The sequence below is a fragment of the Trichosurus vulpecula genome, chromosome 4 (assembly GCF_011100635.1).
Source record: "Trichosurus vulpecula isolate mTriVul1 chromosome 4, mTriVul1.pri, whole genome shotgun sequence".
NCBI classification, from domain to species: Eukaryota; Metazoa; Chordata; class Mammalia; order Diprotodontia; family Phalangeridae; genus Trichosurus; species Trichosurus vulpecula.
In genome coordinates, this window is record NC_050576.1 from 232,497,392 (window position 1) to 232,525,123 (window position 27,732).

General features: G+C 43.9%; 1 protein-coding gene across 1 annotated transcript in view; it reads left to right on the plus strand.

Moving 5' to 3' along the window:
• The first annotated feature begins 15,468 nt into the window (after window positions 1-15,468).
• LOC118847039 (schwannomin-interacting protein 1-like) overlaps window positions 15,469-27,732 on the plus strand; it is a 41,205-nt gene continuing 28,941 nt past the window's right edge. The window contains exon 1 of the mRNA XM_036755667.1: window positions 15,469-15,539. The gene's annotated coding sequence lies outside the window, so the exon portion shown is untranslated. The remainder of the gene's footprint in view (window positions 15,540-27,732) is intronic.

Consider the following 27,732-nt stretch of genomic DNA (forward strand, 5'->3'; position numbering starts at 1 on the left):
ATGATCTCATCAGAAACAATAAAGAAGAGGACTTACTCTCAACCACAAGTGAAACTTGGCCACTGCTACAATGAAATCCAACCCAGCCTGTAGCTGACTAGGTGGCCTGGCTGAGAAATATTACAAAAGAAGCCCAGTCCTCTTTTTCTAACAAGGCAAATAGCCCTAAGACGGATCTTATCTTTCTTCCTGTGTAACCAACATGAGCTCATATGTCATTGGAAAGCCTGCAGCTCTGTGGAGGTACCGAGCACCTAGCAATCACCTCACAAATGCCTCTTGACTCACCTGCTGACTGAAGGCGAAAACAAGGAGATGTATGTGATTCTAAAGACAACGACTATGCTTTGAAAGACTTAAGAACATGACCAACCGTGATTCCAGAGGACCCGCAAAGAACCTCTATAGAGAGGGGATGGACTCAGGGTCCCAAAAGAGACACACATTTCTGAATGTGGCCAATGGAGAAATGTTTTTCTTATTTGTTTCAAGGGATTCATTTTTCTCTTCTTTTCCATGAGAGTAGAAGAAGAGATAGATAAAAGTAAATACTTGATCATTGGTGAGGGGGACTTAATTTAACAAAAAATAAAGCAATTTTAGTGAATATGTGAAAAGATATTGCTGTCCGGCAGGACAACATGGAATTATAAAATTAAAGGCAGTCTCAGAAGAATTAAAGATGAATGTCACACAAAAAGCAATGAAAAGGTACTTAACAGGCGGGTACAGGGTTAAGAGATATCATCAGAGAAATGTATAAGAATGAAGGATGAGCTGATTACCTGGTGGGAAGAAGGATGAGAAAAAGACAACCAGAGCATTCCACTGGTACCTTCCAAGCGTGAAGAAGTCCACTAGTTGATGCAGTAGATAGAACACTAGACATGAAGTCAGGAAGAGCCGAGTTCAAATCTTGCCTTGGATACTTACTAAGAATGAGTCTGGGCAAGTCGCGTCACCTCTGCCTGTCTCCTCAGCTATAATATTGGGGTGCTAATAGTGCCCGTCACCCAGGGCTGTTGTGAGGGTCACATGATATTGTGAAGTGCTCAGCACAGGAGTAGATGATGGCTGTCGGGTGGACTTTGAGATGGGAAGACGTTGACTAGAGTAGAATGGAATAGGAAGACAGGCACTGGTTGAAGGGATGCCGAGAGATGGGGTGCCTGCAGCAGAGAGCTAGGCTCCAGCCCAGTGCTAGAACATGGAAGGAATGGGACCAAGAGAGGCCTAGAGTATGGAAGAACAGTGGAATGGTGGGAAGATTGCTGGATTTGGAGCCAGAGGACCTGAGTTCCAATCCTTCCTCTGTCACTTACTACCTGTGCGACCTTGGCCAAGTCACCTCACCTCTCTGTTCCTCAATTTCTCGTCTGAAAAATATGGGGTAGGACTAGATGATCGCTGGTGTCAATTCAAACTGTAAATCTATGATTATTGGAGTTTGTAAAAGAAGGTTTTATTGGGCATAGGGTGAAGAGAAGGTGGGGGGGAGGGGATAGGGACCAGAGAGGCTGAGAGGTGAATCTATTATTAGAGAGAGAAGCCATGAGGACTTCACTTTCACCACTGATGCTTGGCACCTCTTGGCACCTTATATGGCATAGACCTTTAGGCCAGGTGGCATCTTGAGGAGACGTCTACCTTGCGGGGTAGGCAAGACCTAGGAGAAGGACAAAACAGCCCAAGAGACTGTGGCTCAAAGCCACAGCCATCCCTTGCTATTACTGCTCTTTTAATAGGCATAATACATCAGCATTGTTTTTCCATCTTTTCCATTGCAATAAAAGAATTCTTTGTAAGAGAGGGTACTTCAAGAATGGAGGCTGACCTCTGGAAATCCTATAGGACTGTCAATATAAAAATAGTCAACGCTAGCTCTTGGGGCCAGTGAAACATTACATTTTTATTCTCTAAATGAGTCCATTAAATAATTGACATTATAAAAGTCATTCTCTCTTCGTCTGCTGGAAAAACATTGAGTGTCCAGGGGTAAAGGAAGCTCCTTTGGAACCTAGTGTGAAAGTTTCAAATCAGGGTAGATCAAGTGGAGATGTGGGATAAATTTCTAATCTAATGACAGTTATGAAATGTTAACCCACTGGGGCTGCAGAGGAGATATGATGTACCTCACATTCACATCGAGACCATACTACACAAAACATCTGAGTGCCCTCATAAGGTATCTAACTGTGCCAACAAAGTAACAGGCTCATAAAATTATTTTAAAGCTGAAAGGTACCATAAAGAGGAGATAGTCCAAATTTCTTTTACAAAGAAAATAAGGCCCAGAGAACTGGAAGATTAAAATGAGAAAATACCTAGTGTAATAGTTCCTCCAGGCTAGACAGGCTGCTCCACCACTCCCCCCCACAAAGCACTGGCAGGTTGGGTCTTTAGAGAGCAGCTGACTACTTCTCAACTCAGGCTTCGAGGGGTGGCCATGAGGCACTGAGTTTTTCTCATATTTTCCATCACAAGCCCCCATCCCACGTGCTCTCCATTGATTATCAATTAGCCAGCCAGAGTTAATTAGCTTTCAGAAACAGATATATACTAATATTGTATAGTAAGAATAGTTGGTATGAAACATCGCCTCCAAAAGGGATTCACCCTCACACACAAAGGCCCTGGGGAGCGTGGACTCAAACCTAGACAGCACACCTGCTCAAAGAATAACTCATGGTTTCTGACCACTGAAAGTCCTGTTCTCCCCGTGAAGTTCCCCTTAGGTGTAGCTCTCTCCTGGGCTCTGGAGGCCTGTGCCCTTGTAGAGTCTGGAAGATGTCTTCCCATCGTGTGGGAGTGGGGAAAGGTTGACTTTCAACAAGAATTAAAATTGAGCGACAGTTCTGATGGAATTTCAAGATTTTTAGTAGCTTACCTGCTTTGGTGGCATGTTTAAGCCCTAGCGTGCGCACACACACGTAACCACTACTAATCCTAGAATATTGAATTTCTACTCTGAAGAGGCAATGAAATATGAATCTGTTAGTATTGTTGATGCAAAAGGAGAAAAATGATACTTATCACATTCAGATAAAAGCTAACCCATACATAAAGGTTTGTGAAGATCTGAGAACAAAAAGACAATTCTGAATACCATTGTATACAGTGGACAAGTGTCTATTGTGTACCCAGGGCATGTGCCCTGGTTGAATCATACAATCATAGAATTGTATGACTCAGAGCTGGAAAGGACCTTCAACTCACTCATTTTATAAATTAAGAAACTGAGGGGCAGAGGATTGAAAGACTAAAATTCCTATTAAGCTATATTGTAAGAACAACATAGTAGGAATCAATGAACAAGTATTTATCAACACCTACTATGTGCAAGGCATGGTGCTAGGTGCTGGGGTTACAGGGGCAAAAGCAAAACAGTCCCTGCCCCAGAGGAGATTATGTTCTATCCAGTGACACACACACAGTTATACAACATGTGAAAAATTGAGGGAGAGGTGATTGGACCTATCATTTCAGAGGGGTAGAGAATTGCTAGTGAGGAAATGGCCTGTAATAATGCTCCCCTCTGCAACTTACAGGTTGCTCATTATAAGTAATAATCATTTTTAATAATAACAGGCATTTAGATACATTTTAAAGTTTACAGAACATTTTCTATGAATTATCTCATTTGAGCCTCACAGCAACCTATGAGGCAGAGATGATAGGGCTTTTTATCTCTATCTTACAGCTGAGGACTAAGGCCAAGAGAGGTTGGATGACTGGAGAAGGTCACAAAGTTAGTAGGTGTCAGACTTCAGATCCAGGGCTTCATTATCCAAACTCTACCCACTACTACCTTTCCCATTCAGTTATATGGTGTTTTATAGTAATGAAATTCATTTAAAGGAAACAGCTAGTGGCTCCTTTGATCCTTGTAGCAACCCTGCAAGATAGGCAAAGGGATCAGGTATTATTATCCCTATTTTATATATGACAAAACTGAAGCTTGGTGGGGTTGGATTACTGGTTCGAAGCCACATAACTAGAAGGAACCTAGGTCCTCTGAGTCTGCCAGCTTAGGACATTGGTTAGCACTATACGTGTATGCCATCCCTACTGTACTTAATAAAACCTTTCCTTTCTATGGATTTTAAAGTTGACAAAGTCACTCCACAAATACTATTTCATAATTTACAATCTAGCCATCTCTTCTCCCACCACCTAATGAAAGGAAGTACTGAAGATAATTTTCAAGTAGCTTACCCTAGCAAGGGCATTCTACCTTATAAATTTCTGGATAGAAAACAGAATATGATTCATGGCTAAGTAGGCAAATCTGTCACTATTCAAGACTCCATTGTTCCTTAAAGATACAGTAACAGTATCTCTAATGTTGCTGCTACATGTGAAGGACAATTGGATAATAAGAACGCACCATGGTCTTTTGGTACTCAGGTGGATCTATAGTACGTGATCTCATTGAAGTAGGCATTCTCTCTTCCGGGTTAGCTCACAACCCCTCCATGCCTTCTCATTCTTTGTGATTCTTATCCACCAAATCTTCCCAAGAACCCTCCACAAAGGATCCATCCATAAAGGATCCACCCGATAAACTGGAGCTCTTTCTCTCTTTACCAGGGACACACTCAAGGCATCTACACGTTGCCTTTCTTTCTTGGTCCATGACTGTACCCCTTTCTTTTCCTGGCATTCATGTCCTTGATAACATATTTTATTCAATTTTCCATAATGAATCATAACTAACAGCCTGATACTACCTGCTTATATACCCCCTTAATCCCAATGCATCCATTCATTGCCGTTTTGGACGTTTCAAATTCAGATTTTTTTTAAAGATTGTGGCATTCTTTTATGCACAACCATAAGGCATTATTAGGAGAATGTTAGCATTTAAAAGATGAGCTTTTATAAAAATGAGCAGTTGGAGACTTTAGAAAGCATAGTTCAGTGCCTTAAAATTTGATCTAGCCCAGTCTCCACATAGGCAGAGAGCAAATAAAGTGCCAGAATTGATATTAGGAAGACCTGAGTTCAAATTCTGCCTCAGGCACTTACTAACTATGGCAAGTCATTTTACTTCTCTCGGCCTCGGTTTCCTCAACCATAAAAGGAAGGTAGTAATAGCGCTCACCCCCAAGGGTTGTTGCGAGGATCAAATGAAATAACACTTTTAAAGCACTTCCTATATACTGAAGCACTATAACTGCTAAGTATTATTGCTATTGTTTAGAAGGACCTAGGAGCTCCTCTTATCGGCCCCCCCATTTTGCAGCTGAAGAAACTGAGGGCCTGAGAAATACCACAGATGGCAGCATAGCCGCTGCTCACACTCTTCCTTCTCCTCTGAAGTGTTTTCCAAATGAACAGCGCCTCTCTGCTCAGCCAGGAGGTCATACGTTTCTCCATGGAGAGGTTTCGAGGCTTTTTCTACCTCCTTTTTGTGGTGACTGTTTTCTATCAATTAATGATCTCTTTAAAATGATGCTAGAGTCACATTCTTTACTTTTGTCCATTTTCCACATTTTGGAGTTGACAAAGTGTTTAGTCGATTTATGTCATAACTTCTGTCACAAAGGTATTTTCTTCTCACATAGTCTCTTAACCACTTTGGCATTTATTTTGACCTTTGTTCTAACCAACAGATTCTGGGACATCACCCAAACAGCTGACTGGTTAATGCTGCTTCTCCCCACCCTAGAAAATTGCAGTTACTCCAGGTGCCAACAGATGAATGCCTGAATGTTCTCTGGCATCATCCAATATGGAACGCCCCCAAATATTACAGAAAAATGATCTCCTTTCTCAGCCACCTCTGACCATAGAGAGAGAAGGATAGAGCCCAGTTCACCCATTTACTGGTCACCTTTCTCTAGCAGTTTGTAGGGATCAGGTACTATACAGCCTTGTAGAAGAGATTTGCAGACTCCAAAAGGTGAAGTTCTTTGACCATCTTCACTCTCAAGTTAATTACCCAGTACTTCTGCCTCCCATGTTTGAAGCTCCCCTTAAGGCTTATTATCAAACACAGCCCTGAAGTCATCGCTTCACGTATGGTTGGTTTGTTAGTCAGCCAGGCTGAACGTTATTCCAGCTTACATGTAAAATTTCCTCGGGAATTTAAGGAAGGCTGTCGTTTTGATTGCCCAAAGATGGAAATAAGTTAGCAAGAGTTTTGGCTCTGAAGTCCAACTCTCCTCACTAAAAAAAGACCACTGACCTCTGCCCCTTCTGAAATAGCTTACATGCCAAGTAAGTGACTCACCGGACTCCATTATAAAATCGAGTTCTTGACAGCTAGTTCCACATATCTCAGAAGGGCCAGAGTGTTCTCTAGCAGCTTTCCCCACAACTGTACCCTCCCAGCTGGCAAACTCTCCTCCTTAGAGCAAATGAAAGGAGGGAGCGTGGAAATCTGGTTAGATGAAGGAAGGTCCAGGCAGAATGCTAACAATTCAGCAGGTACTAGCCGGCCAAGAGTCCTCTTCAATTGTCCGGAGAAGCTGCCTGCATGTGTGTCTCCCTTAATTAGAAGGCGAGCTTCTCAAGTGCAGGGATTTGTCTTGCTTTCATATTCTTATCCCCAGACTTCACTTAGTACAGTGTTGTGCACAGAGTAGGCGCTTAATAAATGCTTTTTCATTCATTCATTCAGCTTTTTGATCCATCTGTATGAGCATTCTCTCCACCAAGGTAGCTAACAATCCTGCAGAGCCTTACTAAAACTCATTGGGATCCTGGATAGAAAGCTGAAAGGAACGGGAAAGGTGGCTAGTCCCAACTCCTCCTTTGCAGATGAGGACCCAGAGAGGGTAAATCACCTGCCTGAGGTCAGATGGACAGCAAGTGTCAGAGGCAGGATTTGAACCCAAGTCTTCTGGCTCCAGAGCCAGTGGTCTTCCACTGAACCATACCACCTCTATCAATGGCTATGGACCCCCCAAAAAATTACCTGGTTTAGCGTAGGGGGTAGAAGGGTGCGCCACTATTCAGTTAATGAGAGTCCTCTCCAAATTTAGCTAAGCTGGTCCTAAAACACACACACACACACACACACACACACACACACAGAGTCCATAACAGGGCCCTTGTGACATCACCAAGAGCCCAGAGGCATCTCTACACAACCATGGAGCTTCACTTTAGTGAGGAGCTGGCATTCTAGTTTAATTTTATTTTGCATCTAAATAGATGAACACCCTTCTCATAAGGAAAGAATTCAGAAAAATCCTAGTTGCTGTTCAGGCTCCCTTGAACTGGACTCATTTCACCTTCTTGAAACTCAGTTTCTTAATCTGTAAAATGGGTGCATACCTGCACAACTTACCTTACAGGCTTGTCATGAGAATCAATGAGAGAAGGTAGGTATGATCCTTCGGAACCTACGAAGTGCTATACAAATGTCAACTAGATTTATTTTGATTCTATTTCTTCCATAGCCCCATATTTGTCACTTATTGGCCAATATTCTTATACTAAGCCTCTGCGTTCAGTAAGGCTGGTCCTTAGATGGAGCACGCAGCTCACCATAGGGCTAATATTCTAGCCTAGAAAAGAATCTTCTAGAGCTTGTGGTCCACTGACACAGCCTTTGAGAACCCCGACAGACAATTATGATGATGACAAGACCAAGAACAATAACACCTGGTATCATGCTTATTTTTCTTATCGATCAGTAAACATTTAGTAAGTGCCTACCACGCCCCAGGCGCTGTGCTAAGTGCTGGGGGGACAAAAAGGGGCAAAAGACAATCCCTGTCCCCAAGGACCTCACACTCCAATGGGCTCACTTATAGCATTTTGGCTTTTATTCAGTAATTCCTAACCAATCCAGCATCACCTAACCCACTGGGAATGAGGCTGAAAGTCTGCTGGTGAAGGGACTTTTATGAAAGAGAAATTGAGGAGGAAAGGCAGGTGTCCACCGGAAACCTTGAGAGCCCACTCGTGCTGCCCCAGAGATCCTGAATGCTTCAAATAACATTGAATACATTTTGTGTTCTCCTCACCAGAATAGCAGCGAGCATCGCTGAGATGTAGAGCTCCCTTTGTCATTTTTCAATCAGCTGCAGGGTGCCCAGCAGAATCCAGCCTTTTGTCACTGGCTCTTCTCTTCAATCTAGCAATAAACAAGCATTTCTTGAATGCACACCGTGTTTGCTACGCTGAATGAATGCAATCAATCCCTCCTGACTTGAAGGCAACAGTGTTATGTAAATGATAGAGAGCCGGGGACTTGGAATCAGGAGTACCTGGGTTCCGATCTTGTGTCTCACATGTGCTAATCTGTGTGACCATGAGCAAGCCATCTACTCTCTTCCTCATCTGTAAAATCAGGTAAAAATTCCTGTGGCCTCTCTCTCGCAAAGGGGTTCTTGAACTCAAATGAGATAATGTATGTAAACTTGAAAGGGTATCTACACAGCAGTTATTATCATTAAGTCACACTGCAAAGGGAAGGGAATAAACTTTCGTTAAGCACCTACTGTATGCCAGGCACTGTGCTAAATACTTTACAAATATTACCTCACTTGACCCTCACAACAACCCTAGGAGGTAAGAATTGTCATTATACCCATTTTACAGGTGTGATTAAGTGACTTGGCCCTGGGTCACACAGCTACTAAGTGTATGAGGCAGGACTCGAATGCAGGTCTCCCTGACTCCAGCCCCTGGACTCCATCTACTGCCCTGCCCAGCTGCCTACTGCAGAGGTGTTACTGGGGAAATAGAGGTGGAGAAGAGTGATTCAAGCATGTTCTGCTTGGCCCCAGAACCTGAGTTCTTGGACCTCTTTTGAGCTGTAGACCCCTTTGGCTGTCTGGACTCCTCAAAAGAATACATAAAAAATGCAGATAGGATTACAAAGGAACCTAATTATACTGAAATGTAGCTACCAAAATGTTTTTCAAAAGAAAAAAAATAGTTCAGGGAGCCCAGTTTAAGAACCTCTGCCCCAGAGGACAGAAATAGGAGCAGTGAGTGCAAAGGTGGGGACTGAGGCTTGATGTGAGGAGAAACTCCTGTGCAGCTGAGTTCAAAGCCCAGTTTTGCTGCTTACTGGCTGTGTGACTTTGACAAGTCCACTGAAATGCTCAGACTTTCATTTCTTTCTTTCCAAATATTAGAGTTAAACTTAATGACTTCTGAGGTCCCTTCCAGCTCTTGATCAATGAATGACCTAAGAGGGCAGATCCTTCTGCAGTTCAGGTCTCTGTCTGTCTCTCTGTCTCTGTCTCTCTCTGTCTGTCTCTCTGTCTGTCTCTCTCTCTCTCTCTCTCTCTCTGTGTGTATGTATCTGTGTCTCTGTCTCTTTGTCTCTCTCTGTCTCTCTGTCTCTCTGTCTCTCTGTCTCTGTCTCTCTGTCTCTCTCTCTGTCTCTCTCTCTCTCTCTCTCTCTCTCTCTCTCTCTCTCTCTCACTCTCTCTCTCTCCTGGTGCTGTCCTTGTTCTGGGAGCAAATAACTTGCACCTCTGGTCTATTTGTTTTGCTGGCATGTTCTAATTAATCCCTGGGAACTCCGGAGGTTAACGTGTGACACTGGGACTGGAGGAGATAGGTGACTTCTCACAGTAGCCACAGCTGGGTGTTAGCAGAGGCTTTTTTCCAAAACCTTGAGAACTCAGAAGTGTTATCCTATATTCATCCAATCACCAAGGGGCTCAGGTTCCATTATCACCTCTGCAGGGGGTTCACCTTGTGACTCTGAATTACCCTTCTTTTTCCCAGCTCTCCCATGGAGAGGTATTTTAATTAGAAGTTTGCACAAGGGAAAGAAACTAAGGCAGATATGATCAGGGGATGTAATAAGGTCAGTAAGAGACTTTGAAGGCTACCCACCTTCCTGGACATTGGAGCCTCTTTTGCCTTAGTTCCCTTGGACTCCCTGTCTGGCCACAAGAACCAGCTCCCAAGCCCTTCTCCTACTCTGGGCTTCACCCCATTTTTAGTACTTGTCTTATGAAGCTGTCGACATATATAAGACACCTCAGCATATAAACGTCCAAACTTGAGAAGTGTAATCATGGCAGCTCATATTTATATGGTGCTTTTCTTAGGGTAACTATGAGGTCTTACACTTAAACCCAGTGTAAATAGGTAATTGGTTCCAGCCCAGTGGAAGTATGCAGTATGAATCTGAATAATGCACCCACTTGACCATTCATGCGAATAGGGCCCCAGCTGTATCTTTATTCCCAGGCAAATAGAAATGCTTTGTAGATAGTTGGACTCTGAGGGCCTGGGGATGTGAAGAAGCCTGGAGATGAACATTTTGGGGGGTGGGGTGATAATGCAGCTCCAGGAGTGAACGAGCTTGCCATGAGAGAGAACCAGATAAAGGACAGGTCCTTAATACCTACTCAGAAGGCATCAGAACCATCAATTATACAGAGAGGAAGCAGTTGGGAAAGCAGAAATAGTGTGGGGTTTCTAAGCCAAAATGGTAGATCTGATGCAGAAGGATGGGCTGGTTGCTTCTGTCCAGTTGGTCAGAGAAGTCAGAAGCCTGGACAAAGGCCATGGGTCTGAGCTATTAGGTCACCAGTGACTTTGGAGAGAAGAGTTGCCATAGGACGAAAGTCAAATTGTAAAAGGTTGAGAAGACAGTGGAGATAGAGTTGAGTCAAGCATTTATTAAGCATTTACTATGCACCAGGCACTGTGCTAAGCTCTGGGGGATACAAAGAAAAAGGCAAAAAATGTTCCTGCCCTCCAGGAGCTCCCGATCTAATGGGGCTACAATATTCATAGAACTACATACAAATAAAATGCATGCAGGATAAATTCGAGGTAACCCCAGGGGGAAGGCATTAAGCATCAAGGGGAATTGGAAGGACCTCTTGCAGAAGGTAGGATTAGCTGAGGACTGGAGGAAGCCTGGGAAGACTGAATGTGGAGATAAGGAGGAATAGAGTTTCAGGCAGCATGGGGGAGAGACAGTGAAGACTCCCAGAACTGGGAGATGGAGGGGATGCATGAGGTACAGCCAGAGACCAGTGTCACTGAGTCACAGAGTACCTGGAGGGGAGTAAGGTATGAGAAGACAGGAATGCCAGGAAGGGACCAGGTTGTGACAGGCTTTAAGAAGGAGACAGCATTTTCAAAAAAATCTAGTGGTGAAAGGGAGAAGGGAAGTTTGAGGTTAGCTAGATGGGAGAAGGGAGAGCAGGAGAAGGCTTTATTGGCATTCCAGGGGAGCTGGGAATGTTTGTAGCCAGATAAGGAGTTGGGAGAAAGGAAAAACTAAAAACATATTAAATCCCCTTCCTCACAGTTACTTCTGACATTAATTGAGATAACATCTACAGAGATGTCCAGGTCCAATGAATATAGACTCAGCCTTAAAGCCAGAGGGACTTGGATTCAAATTCTACCCCTTGTCACATTCCAGCTGTACAATCGGCTGTGTGACTATGGCAAGTCTCTAGCATTATAAACTGCAAGTGAATGAAATTCCGAGCACAAACACAATCACAGATGCAAACAAGCAAAGCATGAGGTCAAAGAGATTAGAAAAAGAAGAGATCTCAAAGGTTATTTCCTCCAATTCTATCATTTTACAGATGGGTAAACTGAGGCCCACAAGATTAGACTTACCTAAGGTCTCACAAGCATTTAGGTAGGTTTCTGTTTTCTACTAGGAGACTTAGACTTATGGCTCACTTAACAGAACAGAATTTAGTAGGTGGTAGGAAGCAAGAAGGAGTTGACTGGGCAGGGGGAGGGGTGTAACATGAGATGCCAATGTCTAAGCTTCAGGGCCAATGATTTACTTTTAAAGGCATTCTTTGGCCACTGTCCTAGGAGGGAAAGTGCTTGTAAGGAAAGGAATGTCAGTGGACAGAGAAGAGATGGCGAAGCACAGATTCACCCGTGCATTTCTTCCTTCCTTCAGCAAGTATTTGTGGGATGCCCTGAGATGAGCAGAACTGGGGTTGAGGCAGAGGGAGGATTCAGAAGTCGCCGTTTCCTTCCTAGGGCTCTGTACCTTCCCATATACAGGAGCAAGATGTGTAGGCTTGAAATGATTAAAGAAAAATATTAGAGAATAAGACCAGAGATTTTAACTGGAAGGGACCCTGGAGGAGAGACCCAAGGCACCAAGATGGGATCCATCCCCTCCTCCCAACCTCCCTATTGTAGGGCTTCTTGACCTGGGGTCTGGTGATCTTGTGGTTGTCAGTGTTTGTCATTTTCATCGTTATTTCATCACCTTTGTAACCTGACGTACTCTATTTTAGCATTAAAAACATTATTTTGAGAAGGGTTTGCTACACTGCCAGAGGGTTCTAAAACACCCAGAAAAGAATGAGAAGCCCCATTCTAAATAATACTATTTTTGTCTTTCTTTGTATACGGGAGTTGACGTGCTTGATAACCTCGTCTAACTCCTTTGATTTGCAGGCGAGGTCTTTGGGCCTCAGAGAAGTTGAGTGACTTGCCCAAGGTCACACAGCTAATTCCCTCCAGGTCTCTGGACTCCAGAGCCAAGGCTTTTTCTGCTGAACCACAATGTATGCAATAGAGGGAAGAGCTGAATAGAATTAAATACCAAAAGCTATTTAATAACTCACCAGGGCTATTAGGCAACCAAGAAGGGAGGAGTCAAGGCTGGAGGACTCAATATGAAGGGTTCCGGGGGACAGTGTTGTTCTCTGGAGAGAATGCTCAATTTAAAGCCAGGGGATCTAAGTGTGAATTCCAACTCTCAACTCTGTCATTTACTGCCTCAGCGACAACTTGGGCAAATCACCTGATTTCTCAAGGCGTTGCCTTCCTCACCTATAAAAACAAGTGGTTGGACTCATTGACCTCTAAGGTTCCTCTTAGCTCTAGCTCGATGAGATCTATCCAGAGAGTACAGCAAGGGGGTGGGTAAGGGGCGAGAGGGAGAGTCTGGCCAGGGATGTTGGTGCTGAACTCCCCGGTGACTTCATCAAAACCTCTTTACTTCTTAAAGGCTAACATAGAATTGCTTTTAATCTGCCCCCTTTCAGTAGGCCAGCCTTACACTGAAGGATCAGCAGAATTTTTGTTTAAACACATTCAGGCTTTAATCCCTGCCTATTTGAAGGTAAATGAAGCTGTCAAACTTTAACTGGGGTTGTCGGTGGAGTGGGAGGGAAGTGGGGAGGGGAGAGGGAGAGAGACAGAGACAGAGAGACAAAGAGAATAGGAGAGAGACAGAGAAAGAGAGAAACAGAGAGAGACAGAGAGACAGAGAGAGAGAGAAAGTATAGGATCCAAGAGTCTCAAACTGAAAGGGCCTGCTGCCTGCCTTAGTCACAAGATATGTCCCTATGACCCTAACCTCTGGACCAGCCAAAGGGAGCCCTTAATCTATACTTCTCCCACCATCGGATGCCAGACAGAACGTGTCTGAAGAGTCAGGGCCCTATACATCTCACTACTTTCCATGGGAAAGAACATTTTTACTTTCTTACCTGACCATTAAGAAGGAGGGGGACTGAGCTTCTGAATGGCTCATAGGACCATAGGTCTGGTGTTAGAAGGGACCTCAGAGGCCATCTAATCCAACCCTCTCCTTTTACAAATGGGGAAACTGAGGACCTGGGAAGTCAAATGATTTAATTAGCTTCCATTGGGGAAAATAAAATGTAAGTTGTTTGAAGGCCAGGAATGTCTCTTCATTGTGCCCTTGGTTCCTAACATAGTGGGTGCATAATAGAAAGCGCTTTGTAAATGCTTGAATGAATGCTATGCTATGAAAATTTTAAAAATGTAAATCTGAATATGCCAGAAGTTGAGAAAACAGCATGTGTGGGGAAAATGTATGGGACATCCAGATGGCACGATGGATAGAGTTCTGAGCTTGTAGTCAGGAAGGCTCATCCTCCTAAGTTCAAATCCAGCCTCAGACATTTACCAGCTGTGTGACCCTGGGCAAGTCATTTAACCCTGTCTGCCTCAGTTTCCTCACCTATAAAAGGAGCTGGAGAACGAAATGGTGAACCACTCCAGTATCTTTGCCAAGAAAAGCCCAAATGGGGTCACAACGAGTTTGAACTGACTGAACAACAACATGGGGAAAACTGAGACACTGGGGTTAGGTATCTTTTTTTGAAAAGACTGGCAGGAGAGTGATGGAGTAGTAGTTAGGTGGGAGGACCAAGAGGAGGACTTATAAGGAGTAGGAAAACCTGATAAGGCTGTTTTTTCCTAATTTCGGAGAAGGCTGCCATCCCCATGAAACAGTGTTATGCTGGGTAGAGCAACTCAGATGTAAAAATGGTCCCCATCCTTTGGAAGTGAAGCAGAAGACCTGAGTTCAAATCCCAGCTCTGGAAGTGGGTGACCAAGGACACACTTAACCCCTGTGGGTCTCAGTTTTCTCATCTGTAAAATGAGGCATTGATTCAGATAAGGTACCTTCCCAGATTTGAAGCCCAGGAGCCTTCATGAAGGCGAAAGAACAAAAATCACACCTTCTGCCAGAAGCCTTCCCCGTCCTTTCCCATCCCTCTGTTGATTATCCGGACTTTGTCCAACGCCTATCGTGTTAGTACGCAGCTGTTTGCATGTCGTCTCCCCCTCAAGATGAGCTCTTTGAGAGCGGGGAAGGTTTCTTGCCTTTCTTTGTATGCCCATGTCGTAGTATAGTGTCTGGCACATAGTAGGTGCTTAATAAATGCTTGCTGACTTGACTCTGGAATCAGAAGATTTGGTTTCAAATCCCTCCTCCTGAAGGTTACTACCCGTCTCATTTAACCGTCCTCTGCCTCAGTTTCCTCATCTGTAAAATGAGGGGGTGGGATCGGGTGCCACTGACGTGGGTTTCTTCCAGCCCTAAAGCTGTGTTCAATGATCTTATCTTTTTGACCTGGGGAAAGTCACTTTCCCTCGGCTTCTCTGCTTCGTTATCTACAGAGTTAGATGATGCCTTCCTTCTCGCCCATCTCCAAATTCTTTGTTAGCCCGTGGGCTCCAGAGTCCTCCCCTCTCAAATTGCTCCCCTCCCCATCCCCCAACAGGGATTCAAATCCTCCACATCCGATCTTACACTATTGTACTCCAAAGGAAGGTAGTGAGCCTCTGCAGCCTCGCAGGTTTCCTGGCAGCCCTGGAGAGGAGCAGCTTCTCTCCTTATATGGCGAAAAGGGCCCTGTCCCTTTAAGTCCGGGAGACTGGGCTGCAGACATCCCCTCGGAAGTTTTGCAGCAAGCTCAGCCTCCAATGTGCGATCTTGGCTGCTTTGCAGGTGAGCTCATGGACCTTCCCTTCGGAATGTGCCCTCCTGGAGGCTCCCGGCCCCACAGGCTTGGCAAGGCGTCGGGGGAGGGTACCGGGGCTTGAGTTGGCAGAAGTTTGAGTGGCAGGGCAGGAGCCTGGCTGCCCGTGGATGGCAAGGGCAGGCATGCAGCTGCAGCTGGCTGCCTCTAACTTCCAGGGTAGGACGGACCATCAAGGTTACAGAAGGCTCTGGGATTGGCACCAGGACGGGTATCTGGACTGGCATCGGGCATTGCCACCGTGCGGCTGGGGCCCCAGGAGGATGCATGTAAGGACTTGTGCCCAGAGGAGGCTGTTAATCTGAGCAAGGGCAGGGGGTAAGTGGAGCCGGCTAAGTTACAGACCCCCCTAGAACAGAGCTTTGGGTTTAGAGCCAGCCAGGCCTGGGCACTGAGGGAAGGAAGCTTCTGTAAGGGTTCAAAGCCCTGCAGGCATGCTCTGCCTGAGAGACGCAGGCATTGGGGTTGGTACTACTGGGTGTGGATGTGAAGTAAAGGCAGGGCAGGACTACAGCCTCCATTCTCTGGGCAGGGGGCAACTGATTTATGGCAAAGTGAAGGGCCTGAACTGAAGATCTCCAAGGCCCCTTCTGTCTCTAAACCCCGTGAGCCTCTGATTTCGGAATGGGTAGGTAAGAAAGCACTGTGGATGCAGGGAACCAGTGGGGGATCCAGAACACTGCAGCTTACACCCTGGACTCTGGAGTTCCAAGCTCAGGGCAGCAATCAGGCTCAGTGAAGGGTCTGGAAAGATGTAGTCTGGGAAGCTGCCAGGTCAGTCTCATCAAACTTTAAGGCTTCTCTGACCGGGAGTCGTCAGAAATGGAAATGTAGGGGCTAAAGGTCTGGCCTTGGAGGCTGGAAGACATGGGTTCCAGTTTTTCCTTTGGAGCCTACTAGCTGTGTGACCCCAGCAAAATGGAAATCGTCATAGCACCTACCTCTAGTGCTGTTGTGAGAGTCACAGGAGGTCATCTATATAAAGTGCTTTGTAAACCTCAAAATGCCTGATAAATAGCTATTTTTAAATAGCTATAATTAGTTATTGTTGTATTTGGTCTGGACCTGCCATTTCATTGGTGTAGGGATCTCCTGGTGTGGAAAGACCCTCCACCAGTTCAGGCCACTCCCTCATCTCTTACAGGGGAGGGGTTAAGTGACCTGTGTAGGGTCTCACAGCTAATAGGCTCCAAAGGAAAAACCTGATGCCACAGCTTCCAGATCCCAAGGCCAGACCTTTATCCGCTAGGTCAAGATGAAAGCATGATAACAGTAGAAAGAAGGTTGATTTTGTAGTGAGAAGATCTGAGTTCAAGTACTGGCTCTGAGACTTCAGTCATATGATCATAGAGCTGGAAAGGCTGCTAGAGGCCATTTAGTCCAGCAAGCTCTTTTCACAGATAAGGAAACAGACCTGAGGATGTTAGGTGACTTTCCCAAGGTCACACAGCCCTTGTCATAGGTAGAATTTGAACCCAGGTCCTCTTCCTCCTGAATCAATGCTCTTTCTACTTGGTGACCTCAAGAAAGTCATTTAGCTACTCTGGGCCTCAGTTTCCTCATCTGTAAAATGAGGCAGATGACCCTGGAGAGCCCTACTAGCGCTCTCTCTGTGATCCAGCATCTTCTCAATAATAATAGGCTTTGTTTCTACGATGCTTTACCGTTTACTAAGGGATTTCCTCACAATTTCCTTTTGGGCATCTGTTATTCCCATTTTACAGGCAAAGACATTGAGGCAGGGAGGGGGGTGGGAGTTGGGGAAGGGGAGGTTAAAGAAATTCCCTTAACATTATTCCCAGTTCTCACATAAAGAAATACAACTTAAAGAGCCATGATTTGTTCAAGGTCATTAGCGGCAGGAAGATGGAAACCTGAACAATCAGATTCAGGGTTGGCAGGGACCCTAGAGATGGTCTAATCCACTGCCCCCTCCTCTTCATTTTATTGAAATTAAGAAACTGCCATCTGTGGAAGGAAAGTCCAAAAGGTCCAAAAAGTGCCCAAAGGCACACAGCTGGTGAAAGGCAGATTCAGGATTTGAACGGAGGTCTTTGGTGGCCCAATCCAAGCTTCTTCCTACTGTGACACTTCCCAAATCCCAAAACTTTTGCTCAATTTCATGTACCTAGGATTGTGTGGCCTTGTGTGTGTAACCACAGACAAAAGTACCCTGGTAGCAAAGTGAATAGTGTGCTGAAGTTGGCAACAGGAAGCACTGGGTTCAAATCCTACTCTGACACCTACTACCTGTATTGTTCAGTTGTATCCGATTCTTTGTGACTCCATGTGGAGTTTTCTTGGCAGAGACACTGGAGCAGTTTGCCTTTCCTTCTCTAGCTCATTTTACAGATGAAGAAACTGAGGCAATAAGGTTAAGTGATTTGCCCAGGGTCACACAGCTAGTTGTATCTGAGACTGCATTTGAACTCAGGACTTCCTGCCTTTAGGCTCTATTGATCTCCCCACTGAGCCACCATGACCCTGAGCAAATCACCTAAGCTCTTTGAGCCTCAGTTACTTTATCTGTAAAGGTGCTGGCACCGACAGCCTCCCAGCTCCCTTCCATCTCTAAATCTGTCATATTAAACTATTTAAGCCTCAGTTTCCTCATCTCTAAAATGGAGACAGTAATGCACCCACCTCACAGGGTTATAGGAAGGAGCCAATGAGAGAATATGGGTAAAATATTTTGAAAACCTTAAAATGTGACATAAATGTTAGCCATTTTCATTACGCTTATCCTGCAATCCCAGGAGACCTTTGCTGAGCCCCGGGGCAATGGAGCAGGTGGGGGTGGGGAGGACCTGTGTCCCTCAGCATCCACCAGGGCCTCCATTCACATCGAGGAGAAGCCAAGCCCGGACATAGAAGAAGAGGGAGCCCATTTTTCAAGTCTGGGGTGGGACCGTTGCTGTCACTCTAGTTGCATTTGGGCCCATGAATCATTCAGAGGCCAGTGGTTTCTCAGCAGTTGTTGGTGAGGGGAGTGAACACCCAGGTTAGATTAAAATTCTTTACATACTCCATGCCTTTTTAAAATATTTATTCATCTGAGCAGTCACCGAAGAATTCTTTTTATTATTAACTAACAGGTTCTCCATCTCCCCTCAGTGCTTTCTACAGACTTCCCTTGGCCCCTCTTCCCTCTCTTGGTGAGTGGTCGCAAAACCATTATTCATGAACCCAACAGAAAGGTGTGCTCTTGACCCTATGAGTTGCATGGGCCTCCAATCAGGCCTCATAAATTCAGAATAACTGAAGTCCTAAGCAAAACATTCCCTTCTGCTTTCATAATATAGGAGAGAGGGAAGCTTCCAGGGCTGCCTTCTCTCCTACATTCAGCATCAGATATGATCCAGAAAGCTGGGAAGGAACTCAGAGGTCACCTGATCCAACCTCTTCTATGTATGATGTGCTAGGCCCAGAGAAGTTAAATAATCTATCTGAGCTCACTCAGGAAAGTTGTCTGAACTGGAATTAGAATCCAAAGCCAAAAGCCCATCCACAACCTTAGTACTGCTCAGAAAAGGATAAGCTGGGTTCTTTTGTAAGCAAAATCAAAGCATTTTCTTAAAAAGAAAAATGATCGTGCTTCCCTACTTTACACAGATTCAAGGAGAAATGCTCAGCTGAAGATTTAAACAAGTAATTCGCGTTGTGACTCAGTCTCTGTATCTTTGAAATGGGGGTTATAATCTATCCCTTAGTCCATCATAGGATGTTATGATAATATTGTCAGCTTAGCGAAATAATAACTCAATTAAGAGTACAGCAATAACATATTTACAGAACTATAGGGATCAGACACACAGAGGGTCAGCCATTGAGGTCTAACTTACTGTAGACCAAGAAAAACCCACCTGGTTTTAAGAAAGCATCTCTATGGCCTCCCCAGGTGCTATTTCTAGTGACTGACAGGGAGTTCTTAAATCTAGCCCACGTCCCGCATGACGCTACTCGTTCTGTGCTCGGTAGAAACAGAGAACAGTCAGCCAGTTTCACTTGACATAAAAATATTGCATAATATGCTTGTCATTTAAGGGAGAGCATTAAGGTCCAGCATAGGAGAAGATACAGAACCATACATCAGCACCAGGCATTTCATAAGCCTTTTAAGGATTTGCAAAGTACTTTACATACATTATTCTGTTTGAGCCTCCCAACAACCAGGTGAAGTTGGCTCTACAAGGCATCCTCATCCCCACTTTCAAAGGGGTTACATGGCCAGTGAGTGAGGGCTTGACTCTTCATTCTAGCAGCCTGTCTGCTCTGTCCCATGGTATTTGGAGGTGAAGATTCTAGTCCCCAGCTGTGACTTTGGGCAAGTCAGTCATTCTCTCATCTCTAAAATGGGAATAATCATGTCTTCCCTGTCCTAGTCCTAGCTTCCTCTCCAATCAATTCAATCAATCAACGAGCATTTATTAAGTGCCTACTGTGTGCCAGCCACTGTGTCAACCCCTGCAGATACAAGTACAAAGAATAAGTAATCCTGAATCTCAAGAAGCTTACATTCTAATGGGAGAGACCACAAATACATATATAAATACAGACAGACTAAATATAAAGAAAACAAATACAAATAAATAAATAGTACTTAAATGCAAGCTAGTTTGGAAGGAAGTACACTAACATGTGGGGGAGGGAGGATTGAGGAAGGCTTCCTGGAGAAGGAGGGGCTTGAGTTAGGTCATAAAGGAAAACAAGAATTCTTGTGGTAGTAGCAATATCCCAACCCCCACCTCCATGCTAGTTGGGCTAGTTTTTCCTTTAAAAGTATGGGGACCATCTTTGAGACTTGGTCATCTCAGGGAACTAAGGCTTAGTTTGGTGGCATTGCTTCTTCATTGTAAACACGAGAGCACCCTGTGCTCGGCTGGTGGACCACATAGGCAAGGAAGGTCTTCATGTTGAAGATCTTTCTCCTTCCATGGCAAAGCAAATCTCCTTTCATTAATTGTTGAATGATCTACATACAAATGTCTCCCTTTTTTTCCTATCATCAAGTGTAAACTACCCAGGCATTGGCCTGAGTCAGACCCAGCTCAGAAGAGCTCTATGTGGCAGGAGTAAAGAACAAGAGTGGGGATCAGCCAATGGATAGTCCTACAGATAGAGATGGAGTGTTGTCAGAGGAACAGAGAAGAGGCCAGTCTGGCTGGATCAGAGTAGGAATGCAAGAGTACAAGCCAACAAGGCTGGCAAGACCCTTTGAGGACAGGTTATGAGGGGCTTTAATAGCTAAAAAGGAATTTATATTTTATTCTAGAAGCCATAGGAAGCCACTAGGTATTACCAAGTAGGAGAGTCACACTGTCAGATCTCTTCTTAAGGAAATCACCTTGACAGAATTTTGTAGAATGGACCTGAGTAGTGAAAGACTTGAGGCAGAGCCCACTTAGGAGGCTTTGCAATCATCAAGGTAAGAGGTGATGATTTCGTGAACCAAGATAGTGGCTTTGGCATTTGAGAAAAGGGGTTGAATGTCAGAACTGTGGAGGCAGAAACGTGGAAATATGACAATTGGTTGGACATGCAGGGGGAAGGAGGAGGAGGAAGATGCCAAGGCTGTCTCTGCATGCTCTTTGAGAGAGCCTCAATTTTAATTTTTTAGAGGCTATAGCATAGCATGACTTGTATCCACAAGGCAGTAATACTTTATTTGTCCTAAGCTACAGTGACTTGATTGGGCATTTGGCTTCTCTCGCCTCTGTGGTCCTGCACTGAGAAATACCTGAGCATTGGATGAACCTTGACCCTCTCTCTACAGGAGATGCTAATGCATCCCCTTCCAGATTGCCTTCATACGCTCCATATAGATCATGTCTACTCATGGTAGTTTGGATGTGGCCTCCCTTGTTAGACTGTGAGCTCCCTGAGAACAGGGATTGTTCTTTGCCTTTCTTTGAATCCCCAGCACATAGCACAGTCCCTGGCGTGTCGTAAGAGCTTAATAAGTGCTTGCTGACTGACTGATTAGCCCCTAAGTTGTTCCTCAAATATGGATGCAAAGCTTTGAGTGGCTCTGAATGATCAAGTGGTGTGGGAGGTAATCAAGTTGGGTAGGGTCCCCAAATTTTGGAGAGGCCAATGAACCCTTATTGTCCTGGTCCCAGATGTCCTAATAAAACGTGATTAATACTGTGCATCGGCTAACCATCAATCATCTTATTCACTCCACGTTTCAAGAGCTTCTTACAGGAAAGAGCAGCTCTCCTTCCACCTGCCTAATGTGTCAGCATGGTGCCTCCTCAAATGATGCCACAGTCTTCTATTTATGTGGGTAGCCCTATCTGCCCAGAAAGCTGCTGGGGATACCCCAACATCCTACCCAAATTTCACTGATTGATCTGCCCAGACCTTTATGGTATTCTGGAAGGGAAGGCATTTAGCTAAAGCCTGATGTTGTTGAGGTGGGGTTCTATCAAAAAGTAGGACTTAACTGTACCCCCAAAATGGGCTAGTCATAGGAAATGAGGATTCATGGGAAGGGAGCACAAATCTATTCTACCAAACCCATCTCTTTATAAAATTTCGCTCTTTCCTTTTCTGGGAACCAGCTACAGAGGAAATTCAACTCTTTGTCTGGAAATATGCAGAACTGCCTGTTCTAGCCACCCCAGAAAGGAAGAAGGATAATCTCCCCCTCAGGCCTCTGATTGGTTCAGCCAGTTGTATAAAAGTAAGCCCTCTGACTCTCTCCAAGCCAATGGAGCCCTGAAGCTGACAAAGATTCGGTGTTGCCTCCTTTAGACTATGACCTCATCAGTCATTTTTCTAATGATTCATTAGCTTGGTGCTTAGACTTCTGGAGCAACCTTCTAAGTTCTTTGGTAGTAAAAATGCATCGACCTTCTGCTTCCCCTTTGGAGGAAGTCATTCCCTAAGAGGTCATATCCTAGAGGATAGTAATGGGATAGACGCAAGGCCTTCTTCCTACTGGAGCCAAGTCGCAGTCCTTATCTTCACCGTTGCTTCTGTCCTCTTCCCTTATATCCTTAACCTCCCAGGGTTTAACACATTCTCCAATTTTCACTGGTAGCCTGTCAGCCTTTGCTCCCATTGGCATTGCCCTTTATTCCTATGATCTCTATTAGATCTATAAACCATCTCTGCCTTTAAGGCATGATCCTTAAAATCAAAATCACACCCACCTCTGCCTCTGATTGCCTAATAAGCAGAATGATTTCTCCTCATTTTTCTTACAATGGTGATCCAGCCTTTCTAAAGCTATCACTAAGAGCTAAGGGTCCTTACATTTGCTATTTTTTTTTTAATTTTCAGTGTCAAGTCCCTAAGCGTTCATTACAGAGTGAATGTTTCCTTCCCATTCCACTGAGAGGGCTCCTGGTAAAAGTGCTGGGAGTCCAGGATACCAAGTCCTGTATACGCTCATTTCTTTTTGCACCATTCTTTCCCTTACTTCAACCATGAATTTAACCATAACAATCCTTGGCAAACAAATGCCAAATATTGTAGGGGAGGCCTAGCTCAGGCCAGTCTAGTGCTGGATTAAAATGCAATGAGAAACATCTGGGTCATAATATTCAATAAAAGCAATTTTACTTCTGAGAGTATCAAAAAAGGATGCAATCCCTGATTAAACTCAACTAGAATTCTGCTCTCCCACAGCAATCAGGAACACTCAGTCAGGGAGGCATCCCCACAGGGCAATAGGAATTCCACTAAAATCTCTGGTGGACCAGTTCTCCATCCCCTATACCTTCCGTTTGTAATTAGGGCTAGGAAATCACATCAACAACCAGAGCCTAATTCCTTGGGCCAACAACTCCCTTCAAAGGAAAATTAGCCAATTCAACCGAAAAACCAGGGCAAATTACTCTCCTGGAGGGCAGGAACTGGATCCTATCACCTTCTGCCTGGCATGTAACAAACAGTTATTGACTGATTGATTTTCATTACTGTATTCCCAGTATACAGAACAGAATATTTTATATACAGTAGGTACTTATCCTGTTTGTTGCTGGGTTGTTGTTGTTGTTGTTGTTTTTTTTATCTCAATCTGGCAATCTTAACTGCCAAAGGGAATGCCATTGAGGAAGGAAACACCCTCTAGCAATCCAGAATAGTGGCTGATCTGTAACTTAACAGTCTTAGAAAATTTCCTGGGACATTGAAAGGTTAAACAATTTGCCCATGTTCACAAAGCTAATATCTTCTGTATCAGCCAGTGTCAAAAGGAACACCTAACCAGGTCTTCCTAACTTCACCTGTCATGGGGAGTGTCATTGACTCTTGAATCAGAGGAACTGGGTCCTAATCCTGTTTCTGATGCTTGCTTACCTAAACTGTCTTCATGAGTCATTGAGCCTTTTTCTGTCTATACAGGGAGGATATTAAACTAGGTCTCTACAGACATTCCTATTCTCAGTCTAGGATCTTATGACTTCACAGCTAGTCCCCCTATGCACTACAGCAGGGGCATCAAACAGAGAAGGAGAACACTGATCCATACCTAAGGATCCCTGTCTGCCACACGTTGACTTAGTTTTAGAATGTTGTATCATCTGTGTCTTATTGTGGTTTTGTTTATTTTGATAAATATTTCCCAATTTCGTTTTAATCTGGGTTGGGTTGCACTCAGGAATGCTGTATAGGCTACATATTCGACTCCTGTGCACTATATCATACTAATGAATGAAGGCAAAGTTTGTGGCCATTTCACTTACTGGCCAATTGGATATCAAGGAAGGGATCTAAGCTGACTGATGGTGCCTATGATGGCTCTCTCTCCAAGGGATGGTGCTAGGTGCCTCCTCCAAGTGGAGGTAAGGTTTGGAACAAACAAGATCCCAAATTCTTTGTTTTGTTTTTCTATTTAAACTTCTGGCACCAAAGGAAATGAACTTGAGGACTAGCATTGGCAGGAAGTCAGGTGAGGGTAGAATATTTAAAGAGGAAGAAAGGGGGAAAGGAGAATGATACTTTTTTAAAGTCCATATAATTCGTAACAATGTAGCATAGAATCCACAGGCAGGAAAGATTTCTATTTGCCGAATGAAGTTGAGTTTCTTGACATCTCTTTGGCTTCTTTTCCCCTCTGGAATTTCTATCACCTTGGGCTTGTCAGATCAATTTCATTCATAGAATCATAAAATAAGAAAAGGATTTAAAGAGAGCATTGGGTAACATCTTCTGCCTTTAGGCAGAATTGTACTTAGAGCAACCCAAGCCAATGGTTGTCTATCTTATATTTAAAGATCTTCAGGGAATGAGCTTCTAAGACCTTCTTCTAACATCCATTTCTGTGCTTACCGACATTAACGGGATCACAGCATCTAAGAGCCAGAAGGGACCTTGGAGGTTATCCAATTCAGCTCATATCTGGCCAAGAATCCACTGAACAAGTGGTCACCCAACTTCTAGTTGAAGATCTCTGGGGATGGGAACACACCATTTCCTGAGGCAGTCAGTTCTTCTCTTGGATAGTGCTAATCTTGGAAATGATTTTTTTTCTTTTTGCTAATCTAAGTCTTTTAAATTTTTTCAATTAAAAAAACACTCTTCTTTTCTCCTGCTTTCTCCATTGAAAAAATATAAAAACAAACCCCTCATAACAAATGTATACAGTCAAGCAAAACAAATTCCTACATTGGTCAAGTACAAAAAAAACAATGCGTTCTGAATCCATCCCATTGCCTCTGTCAGGATGTGAGTTGGTTGTTTCAATCCAAAGCCTAAATGTAACTCTTTTCAATTTCAGCCTGCTCCAATTTATGTCCCCGGGGCTAAGCAAACCAAGTCTTATCCCTCTTTTACATGACTACTCTTCAAATACTTTAATCAATCAACAAGCATTCGTTTAGTACCTACAGTGTGCCAGGAATTGTGCTAGACACCAGAGATTTGCATCTCCATGCAAAGAATGAAGCAAGACCTCCCTCCTCTCCCTTCTCAGTTCTCTTCTGCTGGCTCAACCCCCTTCCCCTCCAATTCCCACCTTGCAAATCACAGGATTTTAGAGGTGGAAAGTCCACATTCCCATTTTTAGGTGAGGAAAGTGAGGACTGAGAAAGGATAGCAGTGTGCCCAAGGTCACGCATGTACTAAATGTCATAGTGAGGATTTGAACCCAAGACTCCTGACTCCAAGTCTTGGCCTCCCACCATTGTATGACACCATTAACATTGCAGGGCTGTGGTGCACTCCCAGCTTCACGAGGACAGGGCTAAGTAACATAAATAATAAGAACAACTTGTATTTTCATAGTACTTTAAAGTTTGCAGGGTTTTTATATGTTAATTCATTTATTCTGCACAAAAGCCCCGTGAGGGGAGGTAATATTATTATTCTCACTTTGCAGATGGGAAGAATTTGGCTCAGAAAGATTAAGTGATGTACCACTGGCCTCCTAGCCAGTAAGTGTCTGAGGCAGGATTTGAACTCAGGTCTTTCTCATTCTAAGTCCAGCACTCTGTTCACTGTAAACATAGAGTATTATTACTAACGTGGGCAAGGGCTCAGGTTAACATGGGGTCTGCATTTTTATTTCTTTTCTTCCTCAGCTGATCCTTGACTTCATCACTATATGTATTTATCAAATGGTGCAGATCCAATGCCAGGCCTTCCCATAATTCTTATATCTTTCACTTATATATCTTGTATGTATATAATATATATATATGTAATTCTTATATAAGTATCTAGTCAATGAGGCCAACACCTTCCTCTAGGTCAAGGGTGCTCATGTTGTAGTCCAGGGACCCCTAGTATCCCCAGGTCCCTTTCAAGCATCTTTGAGGTCAAAATTATTAGAACACCACAGATATTTTAATCTCTATTGAGGTAAATGTCTATGGATGAAACACACATAAACGAAAACTCTTGGGGGTCCTCGATCACTTTAAAGAGTATAAAGGGATCCCAACACCAAAATGTTTGAGTACTGCTGTGCTAGGCTTTGAATGATTCATGGGTACCAGTGGATTGTTTGGGCTGCCCATCTGTTATCTTTCACTTCTGATATGTAACTGGCCTGTCTCCTTTCCAAGCCTGTATTTTCTGGATAATAACTTCAACATCAATCACTTCTCATGTGCAAGTCATCATAGAGTAAGATGCTACTTCCCATGGATGTGAGTTTCCATTGCCTTTTGAGACACCTATAACTTTGACCTTTTGGAAATTGTGTTGGTCCAGGACTTGGTAATCATATAGCATCAATGGAAGAATCATGGCTCTCAAAAATGTGGAGCTTTGTGTCAGGGGACAGGTTGGAGGTCACTTAAAGCTCTATGTAGCTTTCCCAAATCCACTCTATCCAGCTCTCTCCCTCCCATTCAGTTCTGGGTCCAGCATACTGTCTACCTGCATTTCCTCCTCCAAATAGATAAACCTATGAACTAACTCAGTGGACTCCATTAAATTTAGTTGTTTTCTTTTTTTACTTGGAGCATTTTCTGTTTCAAAATCACTTGGCTTCCAGTTTCCATTATAGACCACTTTTCACTGCCCAAAATTACAATACAGCCATAGCTTCCGTTCATAAGCCCTCACATCCATGCTCCCTCACCTTCCAAATTCACATGTATTTCAAGTCATTCATTGCTGCAGAAGGAAATCTATATGATTTAGCTGTAAAATAACACTGTGGTTGGAATAACAAGGTGTGATTTCTTTCTGTACAAAGTCGATAAGAATTAGCCCACATGTATCATTTTTTTTAAAAGTGCCCACTGAACTGCACGGATGAATGAGAAAAATTCTTTATTCCTTTTAAGAGAATAACTCAAGGAGCCAATAGATGACAAGAAAGAGTTAGCTTTATTGAAGAGAATATGGGCATTTTGTTATTCATTTTAATCAGGCCTTTCAGCTGTGCAAATAAGTTACAAACTGCTTTAGACCCACAAAAACCCAGCTGGTATACTCTCCCTATTTTCATTGGTACCACTTATTTTTAACAATGCCATCCTTAGCAACTCTTGGATATTCCCAAAGTCATAACTAACAAATTTTGCACCAGGGTCAAAGCATAGGGGATAGGGGAAGGGGGGAGGGAGGGTTATTATCCAAAGTAAAGTCAATGTCAGGGACAAGCATATTCTTGCATAAGGCTTCACTGCTAAGAATAGGGCAAGGCAGGGAAGTTACCTGAGATGTGGCCATAAATGAATGAATGAAAAAGCATTTAAATGCTTACATTGTGCCAACCACCGCATCAGATCATGGTGAGGAAAAGGCTAGCCTCAGGATGGTGATGTCAATGCCCTTTAATTTTTGCATCCAGTGGAAAAGTCACAGTCATTCCAAGCGTAATTTAAACCTTGGACATCCTTATTTTCTTTAACTCCCCAACTTGGCAAGCCAATCATAAAATATACATAGGTTGTGTTGCCCCCCGCCCAATACAGACACACCTTTTTCCACTGTACCTGCCCTACTACTGAAGCAATCTACTCTACCATAAGAGAAAGGGAGGAAAAGGGCATTTCTACGGTGCCTACTCCATGCCAGGCACCATGCTAAGCCCTCTTACAAATATTAT